This window comes from Aptenodytes patagonicus, chromosome 11 (genome assembly GCF_965638725.1).
Source record: "Aptenodytes patagonicus chromosome 11, bAptPat1.pri.cur, whole genome shotgun sequence".
Lineage (NCBI taxonomy): Eukaryota > Metazoa > Chordata > Aves > Sphenisciformes > Spheniscidae > Aptenodytes > Aptenodytes patagonicus.
Window position 1 is genome coordinate 846,022 of NC_134959.1, and position 20,557 is coordinate 866,578.

The 20,557-nt window shown below is 37.9% G+C and overlaps 1 long non-coding RNA gene across 1 annotated transcript in view; it reads right to left on the bottom strand.

Moving 5' to 3' along the window:
• The window catches only part of LOC143165560 (uncharacterized), a 274,062-nt gene that overhangs the window by 172,226 nt on the left and 81,279 nt on the right, over positions 1-20,557 (bottom strand). Inside the window, exon 2 of the long non-coding RNA XR_012996272.1 lies at positions 2,990-3,094. This is a non-coding gene — a long non-coding RNA (uncharacterized LOC143165560). The remainder of the gene's footprint in view (positions 1-2,989; positions 3,095-20,557) is intronic.

Here is a 20,557-nt window from a genome sequence, read left to right on the forward strand (position 1 = left end):
GTCCCAGATACTGAATGAAGGAAACAATACTGAGAAACTAAGAAAAGGGCAATACTGACTATCATGAAAACAAACAAATTAGATGCTGTCTTTAAAAGCTGTCTATATGCTGTTCCCTTCTTATAATCTTTTTTCTTTCTAACCACTTAAAAGGTTGCTTGCATGAGCATAGCAGAACAGCAAAGCTGTTAGGAAGTACATCTTTTTAGAGAACAGAAACACAATGTGAAAATACTAAAAAAAATTTAAGATAAATAACAAAGCAAGATTTATGAAAGTGCTTTCTATTTCCTCAGACACTATTTTCTCCTTTCTAAGAAACCTGATAGCACAATATAAAAATTATTTTTCTTCCAGTATTAATTGTTTTCAAAAATCCTGATCACTAGCAATTTAAAAATACAACAAAATTATATGATAAGAGGCTTGGAGACATACATATGTAATTACTCTATGCAGAAAGAGTACCGTAACTTGCTTCCTTGAGAGATCACTTTTGGTAGGTGTATAAAACTAAGATGCAAAAATCTTCTAGAGTTAATAATCTTTGTACTTCAGTGGCATAATTAGTTGATTTTTTTACACCACGGAAAAAACAGTCGAAACCTCCAGAAGGATGCTCCTGCATAGAACAGTGACTGATGGGTAGCTCTTTGACTGACTAAATGAACAAAGGGCTCCTGTGGATTTTAATAATGCTGATCCACTTATGAATCATAAATGATACAGAAACCCTTTTGCATCTTTGAGATTTTCAAGATTTCGGCGGGGGGGGAGTGTTTTCATCCGACAAAATGTTATTCATCATGATTTTTTTTTTTTTTTGCCTTTAAGAAAACAGCTGCATTTGATGTGTGTTTGACATGGATGTCCTATCAGAGCCAATTTTTTAGATTTTCTGCCATAAGTAAGCTTTGTGAAAGAGAGAAGTATGGCAGGTTTTTCATACGCTTTCACAATTATCTGAAATACTGCATAGGAAAGATGAGAACAACCAGACTTAGAAGTAGGGCAGTATGGCCACTAGAGAAAAGACCCTGAAACTAACTGACGCCACTAGATTATAATTTCTCATGGGTTTAAAGAATTTTATTGGCTTTTTTAAATTTAGGTAAAAAATAGTTAATTAATACATAGTTTCTACTGTAACCATAAGCCTATAACAAAGTGTAAATAGATGTAGCTAGGAGGTAAGATTAACATATATTTAAAAAAGAAGCAGCTAACGTTTTCAGAAGAAAAAGCCTAGGCAGCATTTGTTTTTTTGACTCTAGGAAGTCATGAGAAAACATTTCTTCAAGCTAAGTAACTCCAAGCTGTCTCTTTCTGAATATACCAAATACTTTTATCAGCCACAATGCCCTCTTATCTAGACATATTTCTTACACTGTGTTCTTACACTATGTACACATAATTCTGTATATTTTACATGTATGTAGTTACCTATGCACGCATTCCTTAAATAAAATTTCAAAACTACATTTTCAGAATGACACAAACATATCAAACTCAAATGCTAGGAAATACAAATGTTTAACTAACCAGGACAACGTTACTTTGGATTCTTGTATGTATGCTTTAATCATTTTTCCCCACAGGAGCCACATGTCATTAAGTGCAGGAAAAAAGTTTGGGTGACTAAGAAGTAAAACTGAAAAAGAAGGTTCTGTCTCTATCGCTGCCTGAGTTCCTCCTCTGTATCAGTCATGCAAATATATGACACACCCCACGAAACTTGAACTCCTGATTCCCCGCTGGCTATCACTCTTACCTCCACTCTAGTTCCTAAACCCACTATACCTCTCAAAAAACCTACTTCACTGGACTCCTGATCTTGAATCCTATCATTCAGCTTTTAAAATTCTCACTTTAGGAAAGTTCAAAGCATTCTCACCACCATCATCATATCCATATGTTATACTGTAAAGTAATGCTGCTTAGGCTCAAACAAAAACATACAAAAACCTAGAAAACTTCCTTAGGATATTTATTGATGCAGCATCTTAAAAGATTTTTCTACCAAATTTTTGTTTCTGTGAAAGACTTATGTCTTTCACATACAAGCATAAGAGTTTTTTAAAAAATTAAAAGTTGGCATGTCTGAAACAGTATTAGAACAAATAGCTTCTCACAGCAGCGACTTCATAGACAGCAACGGCTGTACTCACTCTGTGCATCAGACAGGAATTTTTCATTTCATACATCATTTGAAACTTGCTGCAGTGATTCCACAAACCTGTCTATACTATTTGCTCAAAGTGAAGAGAAGCCTTCTTTCCCACCCCCCACTCCAATTCAAGTTATTTTGGCCAAAATTCAACTGTGGAAGTAGACCACCATAGCACTCATGACAGAGAAGGAAAGCATACTTAGTACTAGATAATGAAGAAACAAAATTTCTTATATTCTCATAAATAATATTGCATATTGTATTTGAATACATCAAAATAAAATTATACTGTCTACATCACCAGCAAACTTACTGCAGAAACAATATACCATAGCAAGCAACCAGCTAACGCATACAGTTGTTTCAATATTTTTAAACACAGATTTGCATTTATATCATATTTTCAGAAATTACTCTCCCAGGACAGTGTAAGAGTCTGGAACAAAGCTTCTCCTTGCAAAAATGCATATTCAGACAGAGATCACCTACATATTCTGTGGCCATTAACACAGGCAGATCACTTACTGCTGCAACTGCCCCGGAAAAAAATATGAAGATTATTATTATTATTGCTAAAGTTATTATTGTTGGTATGGTCTTTAAATGCTCAAATATAGAGCTATGTTCTGAAAATACATAATTCACTAACCTACGTGCTAAAGCCTGAAACTCATACTGTGGCCACAATTCATACACCTTCAGACTGTGTTAGACTGAAAGCTGAAAAATGGACAGCTTTTACATAAAACTCATTTAAATAATACTAAATACTTGTACTTGGAACTCAGCTTAGAAATACAAAGGAAGAGGTTTTCTCACCATATATGAAGGACTTCTGGACTGTAGTATGTAACACAGGATACTCACTTCCTGGGCATTAATTCAGTAATTCCACTTCTCATTCAGGATAAATCCAGAAAGTAGCTAGCACAAATAAATGAAAAACACGAATTTAGCAGGGGTTGGATGTGAACAAACAGAATTTTTTCTTGTCCGTTTGACTGACAAAAAAATCTCCTATGGTCTTCCTTTCTAGTCTAAAAGTAAAGATATGTTATGAGAGAGGTTGCAACAGTACTAGTTTGGTTCCACACCAGTATATATTGGTATCATGCCAATACTGGCATCTCAAATGCATACAATATCAGAATATTTGGACAGCAGTAATATTGTGTGCACACCGTGTTAACCTATTGTCACCTCCTGTGCCTCTCTGCACAGCCTGGTCCCCACTTGACAGAAGGCAGGCAAAGCGGGCCATCACCCCCAGCCCACCCTTCCCCTGCCTCCAGCACACAGCCACCGGCTGGGGGACGTGGTGGGCAGGCGTCTGCGTTGCAGCACAGTCAGAGCCGGCAGCTCAGCTATCTTCAGCCACCTCATGGCTGTTTGGCACACAAGTTCCCCACGCCGTAGGGTAGAGCACAGCTACCTGTTCTGCTCAATGCCAGGAAGGTGACATTGCTACAAAACAACCTGTGATACGGGACAGCAGACCTGCCTGGAGAAGCAGCGCCATGGTCACGGCCTGGCAGTCTAAAGGGACGTGAGATGAATTCAGCCTTGCAGACTCAGGTTTCCCCTCCTTTTGTATGACTGAAGCCAAACTCTACTCAGATTAGACTATGAACACAAGGTGGGTTTGTGCTCACCATAGTTTTGAGTTTATGCTCAAAAGACACTGTGGGCATGGCCATACAGAGTGCTGGTCTCCCAAACGCCTTGTGTTCCTGCCCTCATATAAAAGCCAAATCAGCCCAAGTTACTTCTGTAATCTATATTTCTGCCTGGAAAAACAATGGAAAGCTACCAAGCAAACAGACCCGTTCTTTCTACTCCTTAAGCCATTGATACAGAGATTGAAAAACACGAACCAAATTGTAACAAAAGCTGCAGATGGAAGAACACCTTTGAAGAAAGCACCAGTTAATATTTTCAGAAAGATAAGGCCCAAGAGTCAATCATTATAAACCATATGAAAGAGGCACTAAATATAGATTATGAGACTCTCCTCCTTTTCTGTGTCAAAACAATATTTTAATTTTATTTTTAAATCTGCCAATCAGGGCAAAACTAATCACCAAAAAAAGTGGTTTACCTTTCAAACATCTGTCACATCTTAAAATTGCCCATGTCAAATAGACAGAATAGGGGTACATGGACAGTTTTCACAGATTCCTCAGATTTCTGGGCTTGAAAATTAAAATATACAGATATTAATAAGAATTGAAACATCCAGTCAGTAAATTTCTTCTCTCTGGAAAAGACTTTGCAGAGGAAAAGAAGCTTCAAGCAGTAAGCAGATAGATTATATTTCCTTTTCAAAAAGTTGAGAACAGATCACAGGGTTTGCAAGATATGATGGTCTAAAACAGGTACTGCAATTTTAAACAGTCCAAACATATCTTGTCATCTCCAAACATTGAACTATATTAGATTACAATCTCAATTAACATCTGAGATTATTTCTAACAGTGAAAAATGACATCATTTGCAACTGACATAGTAGCCCGCTGCTCCAGAGCGAGGAGCTCACTGCGCTGGGCTAGATGCCTAGAATGTCTCTACTCCTCTGACCTCAGCTGTAAAAAAGATTGTTATTCTTCTCTGATGTTTCCTGAACTGAAGGAGAGAAAAATATAGAAGGAGAAGGAGGTCACTTATAATGAGAGGCGTTTCCACCGGGCAGATACCAACACAAAAACAGAGCAGGGAGCTACACACAACAGAAAATAAGTCTTCAAATACAAACAAACCAATACCCAACAGGATAAAGGATCAGAGAAGTCTAAATAGATTAGGCACCCACAGCATAAGTGAAAATCTAATCTCCAGAAGGGGTAGAGGGAAAAGGAGACAGGAAAAAAACTTAAACATGGAAGGCAAGACTGGAAAGTCAAGGGGTAGTCTCTACGGAGCTAGATACAGGATCCAGGAAGCAAAGGGAAATTAATCAAGAGAAAAGTAGAAAATCTAGGATAGTGATTTTGAATAAGATACATCTGGATTAGAAACACAAATGAATGGGATGGCGAATAAGCATGCTATAGTTTCACTTCGTGGGAACACCTGACTTTAGCATGGCTTGCCACCAGATACCACAGTACCCAGTGCAACCGATAGTGCCCCAAGCAATGTCACCCTCCAGCTGCGTACCTGAAGAGTAGAATACCTTCAGGAGTGTGAACCACTATTCAATTTTTCACTCATTAATGTGTATTAAAACAAATATTGATCAAGAACTTCTCTCCACATCGACAGCCATATCACTGTAATGATGTGGAAAATACCTTCAAAAATAATTTCTTAGATACAATGAGGAAAACTACTAGATAATGCTCCATACTATTAACACTCATAGTTAAATACAAAGATACATAACACTGCCCCAAGTTCATTATCTATTTGCTGGCTCTGCAGCAAAAAAACCCTTATTGCTACAGAATTGTTCTTTCAGAAATTTTCAGTAACTGCTAAGATTATATCCTGATACACCCTTCTTTTCAGTCAACACCAAAATATTTCTGTAAGCATTGTGACCCTGAAGAACTTTGATTTTAAGTAAATTAAAGGACAAGCTACAATGATAACTTGAATATTCCTATTATTTTTAACATGCCGGAACACATGTAAGTTATCAAAATGTGGTAAGTCATATGAATCAAATGTTTTTGAGTTATGAGAATTTTTGTGAGTAGCATAGTACAGGAACACAAGAAAGGTTATAAAATCTAAGACCATTCAATGACAGCTTGTGGAAAGCTTCCCAAATTATTTGTCCATGTGCAATGAAACAACCAGCGACATGATGAAAGGTTTTACTAAACATGAAATAAATACAAACGGTTATCTAGTTACATTTACGCAGCAAGTATGTAAATCTGCTTGTCTACATTCACAGCACAGTTTCTTGAAAATACCAGTCTCAGATACAAGCCACTGACACTACAGTATCGTTAGCTGAAAACTTAAAGGTAACTTACATCTACTGACTAATACTGCATAATAAAAAAGATTAGTCAGAAAAAAGGAGACAACCATTTCTATAGATTCCGCTGTTAAAGGCTCCACAGGTTCTCCTACATCAAAGAGGTAAAGGCTCTACTACCAATGCCATTATGCTTCACAAAATAAGTACACCCAAAGAACACCACAATATCAGCAGTTCACAAAGAAGTCTGCGACCCTAGGCTTCCTAGGATCCCTGCCTTGCCCTTCTCCCTCCCACACTGCTTCAGATGGACAGGTGCAAACAAGATGTGGTGTTAACGAATAAGAACTAATAAACCAGCAGATGTCTGAGATAACGGTGCATCTACAACAAGAATTCTGCAGCTACCTATATTATTTCTGCCATAGTATTGTCTGCGTAACCTTGAATTGCGAATGCTTACCTGAATGTAGCAAGCAAGCATGTCAATGCAGACCATGCAGAAAAGATCTATAGCTCTAAACTGTTCCACCTTCATTGTGAACTTCTCAACTCACAAATCAATAAAATATTGAGTAATAAAAAATGAACCAGAAATATTCTTGAAAAAAACCACCTTATTCAGAATTGTGAATCATGGAGCCTACACATTTTCCAACATAAGTTCAGGAAATAAAAACCTCATTAAAGCTTTAGCCAAAATTTCTAATTCATCAAAGGACCATGTTCTGAATACCAATGAATTTCATGAAAAAGAAGCGTGTTTTTTTCTCGTCTGCATGTCTGTAAAATATCTATTAGGTTACAAAACCAAATCTGATGACACTGAAAAGTCTTTCAGGAACAAAGACAGACGAGTAAAACAACCACCAGATCTCTTTAATTCCATGCAAAAGTGTCAACAGCCAAATCACTGCATCTCTTCCATAGCAGAATATTAAATAGTTCATTAATATCCATTTTCCCTTCTTCTCTTTTCAGAGGCTACTAAAATTGTTTCTGTTTGATTTTACATGAGTGAAACTCCTCCCAAATGAAACAGGTACAAGTATCTTGAAAGAACATTCAAGTATACATCATTCAAGACCTTGGCAGTCCCTATCTCTGTGAAACAACAATAGCATCCCACTAATAACAATGACTTGCTTAACTATTCATTTTTGTAAATAATGGAACTGAAAATTTTCTAGTGATGGATTTACACTTTTACAATGCATCTCAGGGATGAAAATGAATAGGGACGAAGAAATTATGTATATTACAATGGGTGACACACAGAACTTAAGATTCTAGCTAGCTCCACAGAAGAACACAAGCTGCAAAATGTGGCACTACAATTTTTAGTATTTTACCTTTGTCTAATACTACTGTGAGACATCTTATATGTATTATTTGTATTATAGTACCACTTAAAGACTCCAATTAAAATCCAAACACCATTATATTGGGCAGAAATAGTATGAAAATTACAATAGGTGTCATAGCCATTTTAATTCCAAACAACCACAATAAATTATCTATTTCTCAGATATGCCCTCCTTTATATTGTAGTTACTCACAGAATTTAACATATTAGTTCTTATATTCAGGGGGAGTATTAAAAGGATTGCCTGGGCAGTCTTTTCAGCCTTCTTTTTATTTGAAAACCACATTAATATTTCCAGTGGAGGCACACAGCCTGGAGAGTGAAAGCCTACTGACACAAGGCTTGCTTTCTTTAATCACCTTTCCTGAGAAGAAGCCCATGGAACCACAAGACCCTGTGGACCATGAGCAGAAAAAGCCTGCTCCCCTGAGGTATAAGACTGCAATTTTACAGAAAATGCATGCATTTAGATTTTCTTCGCATTGCTCCTCCTTTTTAGTGAATTCCTTCTTTTATTTTAGCTTAAGTACTGACATACTAAACATACCAATTTACTCTAGTCTAGACTGTCATTTTACTATTAATATATTTGCACACTGAACAACTTAAGTCTGAGAACTAGGTATGATCTATTAGAAAGTTTTTCTGAGCTAGTGTTGTGGTTTAACCCCAGCCAGCAACTAGGCCCCACACAGCCGCTCACTCACTCCCCCCCCCCGAGGTGGGATGGGGGAGAGAATCAGAAGGGTAAAAGTGAGAAAACTCGTGGGTTGAGATAAAGACAGTTTAATACGTAAAGCAAAAGCCAGGTGCACAAGCAAAGCAAAACAAGGAATTCATTCACTGCTTCCCATCAGCAGGCAGGTGTTCAGCCACCTCCAGGAAAGCAGGGCTCCATCACACGTAACGGTGACTTGGGAAGACAAACGCCATCACTCTGAACGTCCCCCCCTTCCTTCTTCTCCCCCAGCTTTATATGCTGAGCATGACATCGTATGGTGTGGGATATCCCTGTGGTCAGTTGGGGTCAGCTGTCCTGGCTGTGCCCCCTCCCAACTTCTTGTGCACCCCCAGCCTGCTCGCTGGTGGGGTGAGAAGCTGAAAAGGCCTTGACTCTCTGTCAGCACTGCTCAGCAGTAACGAAAACATCCCTGTGTTATCAGCACTGTTTTCAGCACAAATCCGAAACATAGCCCCGTACTAGCTACTGTGAAGAAAATTAACTCTACCCCAGCCAAAACCAGCACAGCTAGAGATGCATCTTGCATATATGTCTAGCCAGATAACTCAATATCAGTTTGTTTTAACTTAAAGAAGAGAACACCACAAATTAGCGTAGATATTGAAAAATAAGATTATTTGGAAGCAGGAAACTGACAAAGGTGACAACTTTTCTGGTAACGATGGAAAACACTAAGTTTCTATACAAAAAACATTAATAAAGATTACTCTGTGTTTAAGTAACAAATGGCAAGTGTTTAACCTGTGACTATTAGTTCTCTAGTAGGGTGTTTATTATAAACAGTATTTCAAAGACAGGACTTTAAGAGACAATGTATAAATATTTTAAATGGTAAAATATAGGTGTTGGCTTTTTTTGTACTGTGTCCATAAAATTTGCACAAACACATCAAATTCTCCACCTAGGGAATTTACTTTATTGTTAAGTTTGCATTTAAAACAAATGTACATGACCTATTTTGGGGCTAATATAACTAAAAGGAACCTATTTGTTGTTTATTATTTATAGAAAATTCACTTCAGATTAGGCCTTTTGCAGACATGTGTATCTGTGTGGCATCATAAAGCATCTCCAGATATCCCCCAGCACTAAAACAGACGAGAAAATGACAAGTTAGGATGTATCCCAGTACACACAGTATTTTATAAAAGCTAAGATTAAAAGCTGTTTTTTTCCTCTTCAGAAAGGCCACATGAAAGAGCTAGTACCATGGCTAATGCATTGACCTTCTGTGTCTGATAATGACAAGTTCAAGTTCCTAGAGTTGGATAAGATGTGGAACTAAAGTAAGTGCACTCAAGCAACGAGTTCTCCTGCTCTGTTAGAATCCTACTCACAAAACTAGCCCTATAGAAAGAAAGAAGAAAACAGTTTAATTCTTTTTATATATATAACCAAGGAGTTTTTCTACACCATCAGCAGGTCCCATAACTACTTTCTTCAGAGTCTTCAATCTAAGGCACTGGTGGTTTCTTTCACTTTTTAATAGCAAACTTGAAATTATTTCATGTGAGTAAATGATGTCAAATTTGTGAAAAACAGAGATGTAAAATTCTGCTTGTGTCTAAAATTTCACATTTTCAGCTTTTTTCTTGTAAACAGAGAAAGAGTAAAACATAGCAAAATCGTATATGTCATATAAGAGATACAACATCTCTTTACAAACCTTGCCTTCCAAACTTCCAGGAAATCAGAAATACATTTTTATACAACAAGTGGACTTCTTAAAGTTAACTCCTCTGGAAATCTAGCATCTGCCTCTTGTTTTCAAAGGAGGAGAGCAAAAGTACATCAAGCATTTCTTCCTATCATCAACTAAGAAAAACCACAGTTGACCTAAAGCGTTTATTGCTATCGGTCATTAGTTCTGTACAATTTTGCAGGTTACAGTGTCTGGAGCTCTTCAGGGGCAGAATAAAACTCCTTCACAATGCTGCTGGCATGACTGAGGCACAGAAAAGAAAGCTGCTGCCATCAAACTAGGCATCAACAGCAACAGGTTAGATAGATAAGGCAAATAGAGTTTGACTAAGGAAAGTAACTAATAAAGCTGCTTTTTTTTCTAAATTACTAGTACTAATAATAATACATACTAGCATGTATTACTAATACATACATATGACTGTTTTAGCACATTTTATATTCTCAAATATTTATATTTCAATTTACACAGAGATATTACAACCTTTACATCTTTGTTTAAGTTATATAAGACAAATAATAAAGGCTAAAAAAATGCTAGGACTCAAGCTGGCGTAAATGAACATGTGCATCATCAGTTTTTAATCATGAGATCGTACCCAATGTTTTACACTGAAAGATTCCTGACAGGACAGACTGTGATCACAAAGGGAACACCACCATTCCGAAAAAGTTTCCCTTTTAAATTTGGCTCTTGAAACAGTATTTCTAATTTCCTCCTTCTCACCCCCAATTTGAGCTCATGTCGGAAACAATAATTTATTTAGAAAGAGAAATTAATCTCAAGCAACTCCAAAGTTTTGGGTTATGCCACTCCCGTAAATTTTCATAGATAGAAATTTTTGCTTTTCCTTAGAAAATACAGTGATATTAAATACAAAAAAACACACATTAAAAGAACACTAACATTTCTAAAACAAGAGCTGGAGCTGAAGTTAAGAAATTGCCATAATTAAACTTGTCCAGGAAGACAGATTAAGGTCAAATACGTCTATTAATTTTGGGTATCCACTCTAAGCCACCTTAGACTTGATTTTTTTTTTTTGAAGCACACAGCATTTCATAGCATTTAATACGTTCCTAGAATGGTTTTTACTAGTTCCCATTGCGGCTGTGATTTTTCACCACTTCCACAAACTGAACACCACACATCAAAGCTGAGCACCCAGACTGCGGAGTGGGCGCAGTTAGCAGTGTCTGCGTGAGGGTTAAGTGACTTGACCAGCACCACGTCAGCAGTTTCTTGCAGAAGCAGAAAAAAATCCTATTTCTTAAAGAGCTTTTATCTGCTTTACTCATGGAGTTCCACACTCCTTTCCTGTGCGCTATATTAATTTCAACTTCTACCACTCACATAGCAGGAGCCCTCCGCAGCAGTAAACAGATCCTTTATAAAACTGAATCACCCCTATGACTTCCTCTCTGAACAGACTGGATGTAAATGCTTTTGGCTCTGATATTAATCAAGTTCTCGCTGAGGTGAGCAGGGGCAGGCTGGGGTATGTGCCCTACAGCAGCCCCCCCCCCAGCATTCCCAGAGCTCCCAAACACCCCCAGAGCCCCAGGGAGACATTTGCCTCCCCCCGCCCAGGACTGTTCCTCTGCGGCCCTTTGTCCCCCAGGCCTCCCTAACCTTCCTCCTGGGGGCTCTGAGCGAGCCAGGCCGGACTCCCTGGTCAGAGGAGCCAGGGACCCAGCCAAGGCCCACAATGGCGCAGAGACTCACCTGCGAGCAGCACGCTGCACATATGTATGCCTTTAACTAATGTCATGGCTGGGGGTCACGGGAAAACAGGGGGAGTAAAGCTGGCACCAAAATAGCCTTCATTTGGTGGTGTAAGTTAAGGGAGCCAAAATAAAAACAAATGGCATCGGCTTCTGGCCGAGGCGCTTAGGGCAGGGCACCGTGATAGCCCTCAGCCTGCCACAGCCTGTCACGGGCCCTCAGCCTGCCACAGGGGCCACAGCCTGCCATGGGCCCATGGCCTGTCACGGGCCCTCAGCCTGCCACAGGGGCCACAGCCTGTCACGGGCCCTCAGCCTGCCACAGCCTGTCACGGGCCCTCAGCCTGTCACAGGCCCTCAGCCTGCCACAGGGCCAATGGCCACCACACCACACGCTCAGTGAGGGGAGACGGGGCAGAGCTTGGTGGGCCGCCGGTCACAGCCTCGGCTGGGGATTTTACCATGTGGGAAATGGCACTCTGCTGAAATAAAAGATGCATTCACACTTTGTAACACATTTTCTTGGGGTTTTGTTACACCCCTCACTACTTCTAATTATCAAAGAGACTTTCTTTCTAAACAAAGGCTGCTGCTTCTTCATCCAAGAACGATGTTAAGATGCTAAATGAGGTATACAATCACAGCGCCTTGCCAAACAAAAGGATAAGTCAAACACAGGCACTTGTGATTTCTCCTCTGGATCAAGGAGAGGGAAAGGCGTTACAGAGAAGAAAGCCTAGATTTCAAACAAGTGTTTCCATAATCAACAGTTACTGCAAGCAAGGTTCAAAAAATTACAGGAAAAAAATATTTTTCTGTAAATACCCCTTGTTGTTTTCTTCTTTGCTTAAGGTGAAATATCTCTTTTTCAAGTATCAGTCTTAACCTTTTCTTTTTCAGGTTAGCTTGGAAAAAGGAAAAGAAAAAGCTAACCAATATTTTTCTTTTAATTTGACACAAAAAACTATGAGTAGTTCCTCCAAAAATGCTAGAGCCTGTGATTTAACTTCTTTATTTAGACAAGTTCTAAACTGTCTGTTATTTACACAGAAGACAGAGAATAATTTGTGCTATTAAGAACAGATTTTTTTTTCCAAGACATACATTATTTGTTAACATTCCTAAATACTCATTATGTGAACACACAGCCTTTAAAAAGCTTATTTTCTTCTCATTAAATTTGGATATTTTGGGATGAATCTGTGCACTGTGTTAAATAAATAGATACTTGGATAATTTTTAAGTTAATGTTTAAAATACAAATAGTTTCAATCTTTAGAGAAGTAGTTACTTCCTATCTCCAGCACTGCCTTCTATTCAACCCCCTCAGCTTTTTTGTTTCCACCGAACTAATACACCTTTTCCATCGCATAGTCCATTCTGATACGTGTAGTGAGTTTCTGAATCCTCAGCAACCCTGTTAGAGGGAAGACGAGAGAATTTCGCTAGTTCAGTATCTTTCTGTTCTTCCCTCTTTAATTTCCAAGGAATTGTTTGCCACACATCATAATATTTTTCTTTCTGTCCTCCTCTCTTTATATGCCCTGCTCTTTGTGACATAACACTTCTTTGGAAGCTATTTGCTATCTGAGTACAAAAAACCTCTGATGTTTAATGATTATAACTTCAGTTTACAAATTAGCATCTGCAGTACAGGAAGCTTAAGCCATGCTAGTTGGACATGGTTAAAGTTGAATGATTTCAGCTGGGTAACATGGAAAAGATGCAAATATATTAATTTATCCTTTTTATTTATCGTTATTTTCCCTTCCAATGGAAGAGGGTTGCCTTTATTAATTCCTCTTATCCTTTTATATGGTGATGTCGGACCAAGTCACCATACAGTGTGGTTTTAAGTTGCATACTCCTTCCCATCTTTCTGTGATATGGAAAATGTCACGTTTTGCTTAGACACAATTTCAATAGTTTTATTTATTTCAGTGGGTGCTTAAGTACATTTATTTTAATCAGGTTCTTATTTGCATTCAAAGTTACTACAAAAAATTTAAGTATCAGAAGGCTTGATACAGTGCCTTAATCTGACTGCAGTAAAATCCAGGTGGTGATCTTCCAACCCGCACACTAAACTTGCATATTGACTTTCTATGACTATACAAAATTCAAGTAATTGCAGGGAAAAAAAAAAGTATTTTTTTTATAACTCAGGCCAGTGAATAGGCAATTTGTAGGAGCAGCTGCTGAATTTGCACAAGCAAATCGTGTTTAAAAGGCAATGTCTGAACCTACATGCCTTTCTTAAAGTCATTTTTAATGAAAATTAGTTCTTCCTAACCTGAAAGGTGGCTTTAAACCACCTATGAGCTGTTAGCCATCTGTATAAACTAGTTCAACAGAGTTTTACTGCCAGAGGATATCAGGTCAGAGATGGCTTCTGTTGTCAGATCAGTCACTGACTACCTCAATTGCCTTTGGCAAGTCATTTAACCTTTCTGTATTAATGTTTTTCTGCCAGTAGAATAGTTCTTCGTCATGGTAGGGAGGAGTTTAGCCTATTAATTAATAAAAATAACTATAAAAATTCTCCTTCTTTAATTCCAATGTCTGTCTGCTCTACAGAATAATACTTAGAAACTCAAAAACACTCTCCACATTAGATAGAAATCAACTGTTTCTATATAAGTGGATGCTATTTCAGAGCAGATTTCTACTGTACATACTTTAATGACTTCACAAATTACGAAGAACAACAAGGCTTACAGTTTTCTTGCCACTCGTGAATAACAATAACAAAAAGAGAAGCAGCGGTCTTTGTCTTGAACTGACAACTCCTGTTTTAGAATACTTCCTAAGTTTTAATGAGCTAAATGATTTAATAATATATATATATAGTGAAAATTCTCTTGATCTGAAACCTTACATGCCATGTTTCAGCCTAAAACAAAATTTTACTGCCTAGATATAAAACCCTGGAAAACGGAGTTCGTAAGGGAAATACTGACAGAACATTAGCTACACTGTAGCGTGCTAACGGGTACCACTATAATACAGTCTATTCCAGAATAATTTTTCTTTTTATTATTTCATTAAGTTGTATCTCACTAAAGTTCCTCCTAGGATCTCTCTACAGCACCAAATTTTTCATTGAGAAAACTATAAATCATAGGCCTAAATTACAATTTAATTATAAACGCCTTCCCTTCTAATGCTGCCTGGGACCTTTTACTCTCGTACATAATTCTAAAAAATGACCCCTGTCATAATTTCCTTCACTAGAATAATATGCAGAGATCTAATCCTGAATCCTGCTGTCTTATAATTTAATATAAGAGGTAATTATTATTCAAAAGATAATGTTGCAGATATTGAAAATATTCTGAAGTTTAAGTCTAAAAAAACCTTGACTTCGTATGTAAAAGCCTCTTATTTGACTCTTGCAGAAAAGGAAATAAATAAAAAGGTTTTAAGACTTTATGCAAAGTGCTAGAAGTATTATTTGTAGCTGGAATTTGTCTACTATAATTTCTATAACCTTTGAACTACGGAGAAAACACACTCACGCACAGCAAAACTGGGAAGACACCGGATCATTTATTATTGATTTCTGCTTTTTGCCATAGGTTAGACAGAAAGTTCTAGATAGCTACTATCTAGCTGAAAAATACGTTTTAGGTGGCTCCACATTTCTGAATGCAAGGAAGTATATGTAAGCCAAAATCAAAAGAGAAAGGGGGGTAAAAAAAAACAACACCCCACCTTCATAAAACCTTCTTAAAATAAAATTTGAGGTATAAGCAATTTATCACATCAAAGACAGTGTATGTTTATCCAAAACATTCCTGTAAAAGAGACGTTAAATAATATTAAAACTTTAAGGAATTAGTACATTTTTCCTAAGTCAGAAAAGCAAGGAATAACACCATTATGTCAATTCATCTTGCACAAGAGACAGTGAATTTAATCTCGTACCAAGAACACAGCTATTATTGCCTGTCTCTATTCACTTTACAAAGAAAGACTTTGACCTTAAAGCCCTTTTTTCTAAAACTGGGATTTCATCAATTAAAACCTGTTTTCTTTTTAGTTAACTCCTACGATATGCAAGGATATCTGCCAAAGAAGTGAACTGATAGTACAGATGGAGCAAAAGAAGGTTAGGATGAACATAAGGAGAGAGAATTAACAGAAAGAATTTCTGAAGTACAGCAGAATAAAATTCACAGAACAACTGGAATGTTTTTTCTGTTTCAAATTCAGGGAGCATGCCCCATTTTTTCAAGTAAATGAAATATCAAATGAGCTTCATTGCTTCCAACTATATACAGCTCCATCAGTAAGAATAAATAAAATACAGTAACTGACAGATTCAACATCCTGAAGAGGTAGAGGCCAGTGAGGTTATCAGAAAATGGGGTTCACAAGAGGTAATTATAGCCCATGCTCACCCTTCTTAGGTGAGGCAGAATATCACTATACAGCTCAATAAAAATCAAACTATATGGTGCAGAGGCACCAGTTTACTACCCTCTTTGTTTTTGCTTTGGGAGCAGTTCATTTAAGATGTAATAAATTGAAGTTTTTTTCCTGTCCTTCTATAAATCTAGGGACAGTGCAAATGAGGTGTTCCTCATTATGAACAAAAGAAAAGGGGCTCCCGAGATAGTGACATGAACTGGTAGCATTAAAGCACTCATTAAAAGGAGCCCTGTTCTTTTTTGTAATAAGGAATATTACTTAGTAACACTTGAAGCATGGTTCACTTCATATTGCTGAAGTGAGCTTTTGGGGGGCAGTGAAGAGGAAAAAAGGGAAAGTCCATAGTACCACAAACATATAAAAAAAGAGATGGAATTTTGCCTGTAACAAATTAATAATAAGTAAGAAAGTGTCATTGACTGCCTCTGTCTAACTGAATTGCTTCATGCAACAGAAAGATTTAAGGATCTCAGGGGATTCATGGAAGATGCTAGACTATACTTTTAAATGAACAAACAAAACCAGGCTAGATGGGCACAGGTAGACTGAAAAAGATCGCCAGTAGATGATTTCCTAACTTGAGGATCCAATAAATTCTGAAGGAATCCTATTCTTAGCAAATCAGAATGTGTTATTGTGATGGGGAAGGTATAGCACCAAAAAGGACAGAGCAGAGCAATAATTTTACGTTTCCATTTCCAACAAAAATCTCTCCACCACCGCAGTGGCAAAGGTTTGGACATTTAGAGAATCTGAATTTTGTCTCTTTGGGGATTAGTCAGAAGAGAAAATGCAGTTGTAGAATACCTCTGAGTACATTTGCTATTTTCCATGCACGGTGGGAAATTATGCACACCAAAAAACTTTGTTAGAAGTACTACATGTAAGATACGAAGCACACCAAGAAAGAGTAATGGCTCCGCCCTGCTGGCATCCTGTCTCACATGGGTCCATCCCAGACACTTCTGAAGACAAGAAATGTTTTGGTGGTTATCGCTGCATCTCCATTCTACTCTCTGTCATCAAATGCCGTTCCGCTTCAGAACCTACAAGACTATGCCTGAAAGTAAGCACATTGGGGCTTCTTGTGGGAGCCAGTGTTCAGCGGGAAGATTTTGCAGGGCTTTGTGGTTTGAACCACACCAGATCCTCCTGACTGACCTCAGAATTCAATGAGGGAAAAAAAAACCCACCTCTGAAGAAGAGCTGAAGGTCAGAAAATAATGTGAATATGCAGAAGCAACAGTTGGACATCTCCGACAAGCTTTTTTACTTCCTTTTGCAGTGCTAGCGAAACCACGCACTCACGCCCCCATTCAGAAAGGAGAACAAGGAGGATTAATTGAACAGGTATTAAAGCTGTTGAGAGTGCTTTTGTTACAAGTCAGTCACATCGTCAAAACCTCGATTAACCTGAATAAGAGCTTTGCCTGAGTCAGAAGTGAAAAACCGAGTTTACATGAGTATTACATTTACCTTACATGTACATTGTTTACTTCAGAAATTATATTTTTAAAGAGCTATTGAAATAAGTAGAAAAAACACAGATTGTGTTTCTGACAAAACTTCTCTTTTTGCTGTTTCTGCTTGACATAGTTAGCCATCGGTGTGTGCATAACGTCCAGGCTGGGGTACCACAACACAGTTACTATTTAGCAATGACTTCTGAAACTCTATTTTGTTTTGCTTTTGTTGTTCGCATGCCTGTACAGTAGAGACAACGTTAGTAAAACACTGCAAAGTATCTAGACATGAGTTCTTTACAAGGCAAGCTTATTTCATGCAAATAAACTTTCTTATTTATGCTTTCGGCAGTTTTTTTCTTCTTTTTCACCAAATCCATTTTATTATTCATTTGTAGTTTTATACACTTTAAAATAATTTCAGTTCTCAAAGCAGAAGGATGACATAAGGTCTAAAGCCATCATCAGGGCAGTTGGCCAAGAAACTACTAATAGTTAACACATTACATTTCTTGTGCACATCACAAACCTTCCATAAGAAGATCCTGTAGTTGTCCCTACAGAATTTAATTTGGTTTTTGCCAAGCCATCACCCCCACTTGTCAGATTATTTTGAATTGTACTCCTATCATTGAATGTACTCAATATCTCAGTTTTCTGTTGTCTGAAAGCTCAGTAAATATATTTCCTACTTTGTGATTCAGCTCATTAAAGCAAACACTGCAATGACCGAAGGTCAAGGCAGACCCCTGCCAAACCTCATTTTATACCTCCTTCCATTTTGACATTGATAAGTATGCCCTAAATATGACTCTTCAGCCAGTCGTATACCTACACTCATCTAAACCACATTTCCTTAGCTTGTTTATAAATAAAGAAGTCATGTGAGGCACCGTCAAAAACCTCCCTAAATTCAAGATATATGACATCTACTGCTTCTCCCCTGTCCCCACCTGTTACTCTGTCGTAGAAGTTGTGCTGGTTAGGCAATATTTTTTCTGACAAATCTGTGCAGGCTGTTTGTTATTCATTTCCTTGTCATCTTTGAAGTGCTTGCAAATAGTTTGATTATTTTTTCCAGAATTTTTGCAGAAACTGGTCTATAACTCCTGTCTAAACTCCTGTTTAAACTAAGGACAATACGCTGTCTTCCAATATTTCACCTTCCCTGCACAAATTTTCAAAAATAGCCACTACTAGTCCTGAGTTTATTTTGGCTTTACATGTTCCTTTAATGAGTTTTGAAAACCACGGTTCTGACAGCAGCTGTCTTACACACTTTAACCTGTTTCTTCTCTATTCAGGAACAAGATCTTATCCATTTGGCAATAGCATCAATTATGATAGCTGCTGTCCTATAGACGACCTTTAATAGAGAAGGATGCAAAAACATTTGTCTGTCTCAAAATTATCTTTTGCTCTCCACTGAATGGTGGTCCTACACTTTTCTTTATTTTCCTGCTATTGTTCTTAGTATTATTTTTGCTATTTTGATACATCTTGCTAGCTGCTTCTCATTTTATGGTTTGGCCTCTCTGATTTTATCACAACATGCTTCTGCTATATTTTTATACTCATTCTCAGCAATCTGCAAGGTAGTTTCTTATACCTTGCATCCATCCTTTGCACTAGGATAGTTTGCACTTTATAAAAAGATTCCATTTATGTAATTATTCAGACTTCAGGTCTGAATAATTCCCAATAATTGTCACATTAGGTGTCCGAGATAGTCACTGTCACTGATTATTCTTAGCTTTTGATTGCACACTGAACTCAAAAATTTTGCTACCCTTTTGCCTATGATGTCCCAAGTAGTTATGTCTTAGCCTTCTGTGTTCCTTTTATGTCCTTATTCTACAAACACAGTAGCATATATTGCAGCAAGAATTTAGTTTCTTACACTATTAGTACATGGAGGACTAACAATATTTTCACTTTTCTCCTGTCTATAACTAGAGGCCACAACAAAAAAGAGGAGGGAAAAATCAAGCAAAAGCTTGTATACTTTGCTGATGGTAGTGCTCCTTTATTCAGGGGTCCAAGAACATCCATCCTTCCAACTTTGCAAAAATACTTTTGCAGAGGGAACCCAGCCCCAGCACATTTTCTCTCACATTTAATAGGCCACTTTAAGAGCACGTTTACTTAGTCCTCATCAAACAAGGATAATTGACAGCTTTCCACCCCTAGCATCCCCACTCTGAGAAAGCAGTTTCCCCAGGAGCCGCCTTGTACAACCTCAAACACTTTATTACTGGTCAATTTGGGTTTCCTGCCCACTGTAAGTGGCAGTGCTGAGGGTCTCTAACTCTCTCTTGTCTCGCTAATCAATATAAGCAGTCACTTCCACGGCATTTCCCTGCTACTCAGTAAGAAGGACGATAGAGACTGCCATTGGTTATAAATAACTGTATAGCTGTAGTGTTACATCAGAAAGTAAGTTAAACTTCAGAAATAGGAGGTAGCTTTTATTTCGGACTTTTTGGCTTCTTTTGAGATTTTCTCTATTTTAACTGTTTCCCGTGAGAGCAAAGAAATGCAGTTGGTCCAATGCCATTCCTGGTAACTGCCTCCTCGGTGGAGAGGCTAACCCGTCCCCCATGCGCAGAGGGTAGCAAATGTCCCCGTCAGCAGCACACATGGCACTGCGCTCACTGAAGAGAGCTACAGGAAAATTCTATAAAGTGCCGACCGCAGCTTTACAGTCACTGTATTATGGGTATGAGAAAGTCAGGATTAAACAATTATTGCCTCGAACTCACACAGTAAAATTTGTTTATGAGGTAAATTTTAACAAGAAACAAACAGTTAGTGTTGTTTATAAGCAAACTCAAGCTGTAAAAACCAGGGAATGCTTTGTAAATACCAGTCCATGGGCCAGATGAGGTCCTGGAGGGAAGCTCCCCGCTGTTTGCAGCTGGCTCTCACACGCACGCAGAATGTGACCAGCTCCAGCAGCCAGGTGAAATCAAAGCCAGTGGTTTTGCCCAAGGATGGCACAGTGGCAAAATATTCATTTGTTCAT